The sequence below is a fragment of the Argopecten irradians genome, chromosome 12 (genome assembly GCF_041381155.1).
Source record: "Argopecten irradians isolate NY chromosome 12, Ai_NY, whole genome shotgun sequence".
NCBI classification, from domain to species: domain Eukaryota; kingdom Metazoa; phylum Mollusca; class Bivalvia; order Pectinida; family Pectinidae; genus Argopecten; species Argopecten irradians.
The window spans coordinates 42,848,058-42,855,398 of record NC_091145.1 but is presented as its reverse complement, the minus strand read 5'-3'; the positions used below and the strand labels follow the sequence as shown (position 1 = coordinate 42,855,398).

At 33.8% G+C, this 7,341-nt stretch overlaps 1 long non-coding RNA gene across 1 annotated transcript; it reads left to right on the top strand.

The window, feature by feature from the left end:
* The first annotated feature begins 4,128 nt into the window (after nucleotides 1-4,128).
* On the top strand, nucleotides 4,129-7,126 carry LOC138335908 (uncharacterized). Its single transcript, XR_011210352.1, has 2 exons — nucleotides 4,129-6,585; nucleotides 6,637-7,126. It is a non-coding gene; the product is annotated as an uncharacterized lncRNA (long non-coding RNA).
* The last annotated feature ends 215 nt before the right edge of the window (nucleotides 7,127-7,341 follow it).

The following is a 7,341-nucleotide window of genomic DNA, read 5'->3' as shown; positions in this document are numbered from 1 at the left end:
ATAGGCAGAGCGTGACGAATTTCCCAGTATAGGCTCGCTGTAGTGTGGCCAGCTCGTTGCTAAATATAGAACACAGGTGGAATGCGGGTACTCGGTGTATATATATATCATATACTTTGCATACAACCAGGATGTATACACTAAAAACTCAAAATAATCTTCACCAAATCGAAAAATGAATGTATACCGTGTTAGCCGTCCTCATAACCCACAAGTCTTTACACTCTTGTTACAATGCACATCTTCCAAATGACAGAAATACTCCAGAATATCGGAGCGAACTCCGAGCGATGCACTCACTTTGCCGCCATCTTGACGCCCATGCACACATGCATATGCATATACTTATACTTCTGTGTGCACATTATCAGATACATTATATGACAACTGCTGTATTACAATCAATTTATGAAGGACAAAACTCTAAAGAACAGGAGGACTAAAGAACAACAGAAAATAAATTTCAATAATATTTACTCTAAACTGGTATTGTTATTTATATATAAAAAAAAGTTTAATTATATGATATTAGCCTTTTCGGTAATTTCTCTGTTAATACATTTATTGTTTTCTTATGTTTTACAGAATGTCTACATGCAAGTATCATTTCAATTGGAACCAGTCCAGGAGAAAAAATGTGTGAACAAAATGAAAGAAATCATTTTCAACTGTGGTAGCTTAATACTGTAATAGTTTTTGATATGAAAATAATTACTATCATCATATTCAAATTCCATATATATAATACATTTAATGTTGTAAACATTTTTGATCCAAATAATTACCATCATCATCTTCATTCCATATATACAATACACATTAGTGTTGTGATTTGTGAATTTTACTTTAATATGCATATACTTGGTATTTGTTTATTTTCTATGACATCTACATGCTTGAAATAAAAAGATTAAATAAAACATTAAATTTATAACACAATATGACATTAGTTGTTCATATTTTTAGAAAACATATTAAGATTATTGTTAATAGTACACTAATCATCATCTTCGGCATACTTTATTCAAAATAAATTAGATATTAATTTGCATAACACAGGTTGTCTTATGTTTTCCCTCCTTGACTATCAATCTTCTCTGATCACTCTGAAAATGGTGATTTTACCTTTTTCGGTCGCCACATGAACTGCCTTAAATCAATTATATCCAATGCAATGAGACAACTGCATTTATTATAACGCTGTAAGGCAATTCTGCAAGATCAGCTTACATTGTTAATTTACATTGAAAATATACATGCACAGTATGGTACCTTATTTATATCTCCTTTCCTATTTTCAATATACCTTGATGACTTGGAATCTTATCTGGCGGAAAAAGAATGTTAATTGTCTGACAACTATTGACAAATTATTTACAGATAATATTGAAATGTATCCCAAACTTTTATCATTTTATATGGCGATGACACTGTTCTACAACAAATGTTAAACGGATTTGAATAATATTGCATTACATTATTGCATTACATGGAAATTATAATCTAATATATCAGAAAGATAAAAGTTGTAATATTCTCAAAACGTAAATTGGCCCAACAACAACAACAAGAAGGGTATACATATCTATGTATATTTGTTAACATTAATGGTAGCGTTTTTAAAGAAAAGGAAAAAACTGCTGAACAAACAATTAAATCAGTGTCTACTATTTTTAAGAAACAAAGGAATGTATCCCTTCCTGTTGATTTTAAACTGAAAATATTTTAGTCACTTGTAATGCCAGTTTTATTATACTCATCAGAAGTATGGGGATTTGAAAATACAAATATTGTAGAAAAAATCATTTGTAATTTCCTCAAGTTAAAAAAAGTGCATAAAACAATTCATGGTTTATGGCGAGCTAACAAGATACCCAATTGATATTGGAATAAAATGTAGAAGATTACTTTTTGGCATAATGTATACTTAACATGAAAATAGACCAGACGATTTTAGCTCGCCTATTCGAAGAATAGGGGGAGCTAATGTTGTCACCCCGGCGTCGGCGTCAGCGTTGGCGTCCCATTTCACGTTAAAGTTTTTTGAGCAAGCTTCTGTTTCGTCAATTGTTTAAGCTTAAGTCATCATAAATGTTTCTGATTTTATTTTCCTAATGTGTATGGATGCTGAACGTGATAATACAACCAATTTTGGGCCCTTTAGGGGTTTTTTGAGTCTGTTAATTTGTCATATTTCACGTTAAAGTTTTTGAGCAAGTTTCTATTTTGTCTATTGTTTAAGCTTAAGTCATCATAAATGTTTATGATTTTATTTTCCTAATGTGTATGGATGCTGAACGTGATAATACAACCAATTTGGGGCCCTTTAGGTTTTTTTTTAGTCTGTTAATCTGTCATATTTCCATGTTTAAATAGTAAATACTTGAACAACAACTTCTTCTGAATAGGCGAGCTTTGCTGTTCTCCGACAGCTCTTGTTTAAATGGCTATAAGATGTTTAAGATATTTTATCAGAGCTAGTTTAAATCATGTTTGGATATATCAATCAACTTGCTGTTTTACAAAAGACTAATTACAAAAACTTGTTAAAAGTAGACCAATTGACCAGTTTATTCAGAAATGGTATGACTATATTGATAAGTCTTCTTGAGGACTGACATATTCTATATTTAAGACATTTTGGCATAGAAAAATATGCCTCTTGTCTGTCTCTGCTGCAAAACAATACTTGTTAACTGATACTTTGGTCCCAGGAACTTAATGAGAATAGCAATTCAGAATGGATATTTTAATTGACATCAAATTAACAAGGAAAAGGTTAAAGATGCTATAAAGTCATTTGGCATATAACACCATAGGAAATATTAGAATGGGCTCCTAAGAGTTTAGTATATGTTTCTTATTTAACACCTTGGTGTCCAAGGAATCCTCAAAAGTCCAAACCGGAAGGAACACTAGCAAACTTTATTTCTTATTGTCCAAAAAATGTTGACTTTAGAAATATATCCTCCAATCATTGAGACCGAGCCATTTAGTACTTTCAGTACTTTGATTGTTGAAATAAAATGGACGAACCGGAAGAAGTACCTGTACGTTGTGTGTGTACACGTACTTGTACCATGCCTGTCGCAGTACCGGAACAAGGCTGGGCTACGATGAACATTTTGAAATTACCTGTTTTGCTGATGATGACCTAATGTGTGGTGGCCGTTCCAGATGACTCTGAAGAACTTTGAAATGAACATTTTTGAAATAATAGATTTTCGCGCAAAGTTACATGTGACACTTAGATATCAGTGATGAACAATTCTGTGAATTAATATGTGACACATTACTGTACGTGGATTTATATATGTGACACTTAGATATCAGTGATGAACTTAACTAATCCGGTGGATTATTATGTGAGATATTCATTTTACGTGGATATATATAAGTGACACTAAGATTCCAAATGGTGAACAATTCTGTGGATTATTAAAAATGTGACATTCCTTTAACGTGGATGATACTTACGTGACACTTATTTTAAAAGTGATTCTACGTGGATTTATAATTTGTGTAGTGAACAATATATGTCAACACTTATTTCAAGTGTACAATGTGACATATGGATTATCTGTGAGCAGAGACTTGAAGTGTGTCCGGATTATCGGTACGATATCCGTAAAAGGTTACTTTCGTGAACGATTGACTTTTAACTTTTAAGTGAAGTATATGTGTTCATTCCCATGAGTGGATTACTTCATTCCAAATGTGACATTTTCTCTTGTTGGATTTATTATGTTGATCTTCTATTTCATGTTGATCATTATTGTTGAAATAATTATGTGAATCAGAGTTGACTGTATGACATGTTTCTTTCATCATAAATATAAATAGTTCAGTGACTGTGAACGTGGATATATTCGCGCACGTTTCATTGCGCGGAAAACGTGTTAAATTGTCGCGAAGCTGGTATTTTCTCAACGAATACGCGTGGACGTCTATATAGTATCACGGAATGTACACCGGATATTGCGCGCGGAAGTGGTTTTTAATAATTTATGTACACCGGATATAGCGCGTAATAGATATCCTTTCCGTGGTTAGCGTGGGTTACTCTTCGCGTAAACTTCCATGTTTGCTGTACCTGATTTTGATTTGATACCATTGTTTAACTATAATTCAGTTATAGATGTAATGAACCTTAAAGTGTACACGGAACGGAAAATAATATTTAGATATGTTATTCTGTTTGATCTCCTGACAAGAATGTTGAAAACCGCATCAAAATCGGCCGCTTCAGTACCGAGATACAGCCCTCCGAAGTGCTCGATTTTTACCTGTATATCGACTGCTAATCAGGGAATCGGCCGCTCACGCTGATTTGAGGAATAACCGGATGTGACGTCACGAGGACAACGGCAGTGAGGTGTTTGGTAGTGGGGTTATAGCAAAAAGGGGGACATATATGTATTCCTGAAATGGGGTTACGAGAATTTTACAAATATATATACAGTATACAGTTATGTTGACGATTTAATTATATATATAATAGGAAATATTACAACTGAAATCAGGCTAAATACATATGTAGATAAGCGGAAACATGTATACGTTATTTATGTTTCTGGTACATTTAACTAGAGATCTTATCTCTGTTTTAACAACTTTCTAAATTATCAAACCTCGGGAATATTCCATTTTCATAATGTGATCTAAAAAGGGACGAATTAGAAAAATGATGGTTATATAATTATAAAAATTCTCTCTAGGCCTATGGATTTCAACAGAAATATATATGTATGTATGTTTCTGATTTCAAGAACCAACATAACGAAAAGAAAATGTTTTAAATGTATTTCATAGTTCAATACACGTAGATATCATAGACATAAATTAGGAGGGGAGTAAAAAATGGATATCCGAAATCTACTATCAGAAATATCAAAATTCTGACATTGAGCATTATATTTGCATTGTTCTTTCTCGACATGCCATTTGTAGATAATTTTGTAGTTTTTGTTATAAAAATACATTTACGTGTAACCAGAACATATAAACAAGACAAATGTATAATGAGTCTTTCTGAAATATATACTGTACATCTAGTAATTGATACACTTGTTATATGTTATGTTAGAACGGTATAAGTGTAAACAAATATTACATTATACAACAATTACATGATGGTCCATCGCTAACTTACCTGTGATCTCACTTTTGACACCTGACGCGAGCTAATCAACAAAGCGTGACAGGTCAATAAACACCTTTCTTACGTAATATTAGTCTCGGTTGACCACGCGGTTTAGTTACTGCAGTATACAGGTATAGAGATTAACGCAGCACGACATTGGCTATTCGGAATGACAGTTCTGTTTTTGTTCTGTATTTGATATCTGCTTCTTGGATTAGACTTGTCACATAGACATCTTCAGTCTCATTGTTTTCGTCTGACCCGTGCATGATTTATTTTTCAATTAAAGACACTAATGAATGAACTTGAGCGAAATATCAACAAGTCGTCGAGTGTACTGTATTATATGTAAGCTGAATATATTTCGTCAAAAAACAAATAGATCGATTTCAGATGTAGATGCATTTACATATATGCAAAAAATTCTGTTTGGAATCATAACTTAACCGTATTGGCAGGTTTTATATAAAAAAAGTCAGAAATCTGTTAAGCGGGTTTGACCAGTAGACATTCAAAGACCCGAGTCGGGCTTTGGATAACATAATCAAGAATCCTTGATATAATATTCACATATATGTGGTTCCAACCACCGCAGATATACAACGTACGTGGATTTTTATAGACATTTTATTGTGTAAAATTATGCAGTAATTGCGTAGAGATGTTCATTTATCTAAGACAGGTACAACAATATACATGTATGCATGGCATAAATCCCTGTTTTCAAGCGTTTTTCAAACTCATATCTGTGATTAAGGATAATATTAAATAGGTATCGGACATGAACACAGGTATTTGTGTCTTCAAATTGATATTTACAAACAGATAGTTTATATTAGATGGCAGACACCAAAAATCGCCTCTCTATCTTATGCGAGTAGAATAGGTCCCGTTGTCCTCGTGACGTCACAGGTCAGGGGTCCCGAATCGGGGTCAATGGCTTGGGGCTTCAGGTGTGTTTTACAGAAAAGTCGCATTATCTCTAATACCGTAATCGCTATGAAACTCGTACTTTCTCCATTCTAAATGTTATCCAAAGACACATTTATCAAGCGTTATATACCAAACCATTCCGTGTACACTTTAACTTTTGTCGGAGACAAAACTTGAAAAGTTGGGGGTAGTGTAGCGTGGAAATTTATGTCACGCTTAATTTTTATTAGTTGTTAAAGTTAAAGTTTATTTGTATTGTTAAAATAAGAGTTTTATACTATTTAGTTCATAGTTTTAGTTTATATACATACATAGGACAGTTAGGGGCCAGGTGGCCACGCGCACGTGCCCATCTGGGGTCGTTACGTATAAGGGAGCTAGGGCACCGCATTCCGTTTTCCATATAAGGAGTTGTTTACGACTAGGGCTGTGTATTAGGGTCCAGTTTGATGGACAGGTTGCGTAAGGTGTTCGTATTAATAGTAACAGAGAGCTAAATTTAGGTAGTGGTCACTCCGGCCAGCCAATTAGAGTTAGGTTGGGAGGGGGGATGGAAGTAGGTAGAAATACGTAATCATATTAAGATTCAGCCAATGAACGTGAGAATGAATATGGAAGGAGCGAGGTTTTAGCCAATTAGAGGACAGTATGAAAGTGGTATAAAAGGGGGTGCACGTGAAGAAAAGGTAGAGGACATGGAAATTTTGGGACTTACTCCACGCATCTCGGGATAAGTTATTTTAATTCGGATTACTTTACTACACTTAGTGTGTTTGTGACTATGGGATTTGTACTTGGGATGTACTGTACGGATATTTCCTACATGTATCAGTAATGTGATATATACGGATTACTCTATCATTCTTAGTGTGTGACCATGGGATTTATACTTGCATTTGGGATGTACTGAATACTTCGCAATTATGGATATCACCTAGCAGTGAACTTAAGTGAAACAGTGTGCCAGTGTGTGTGTTCCTAATGGATTTATTGTGAACTATATTACATTTTGCACGTGGATGTTTATGTGAATAAATTATGTGAATTTTAGAGTGATGTTTTCTAGTTTTCCCTGCCGTAGTCACCTTCCATCACGGACTTACGATATACAATAGCGTCTCGTCATAGCCTTAAGTGCTATCATGTTTTGGAGAAACGCTACAATTATTTCATTTCTTTATAATGATGTGTTACTGCAAAGCTGAATGGAGAATATATCACTGTGTCTAAAAGTTTAATGTTCATTATTCGATCAAAGTTTAATT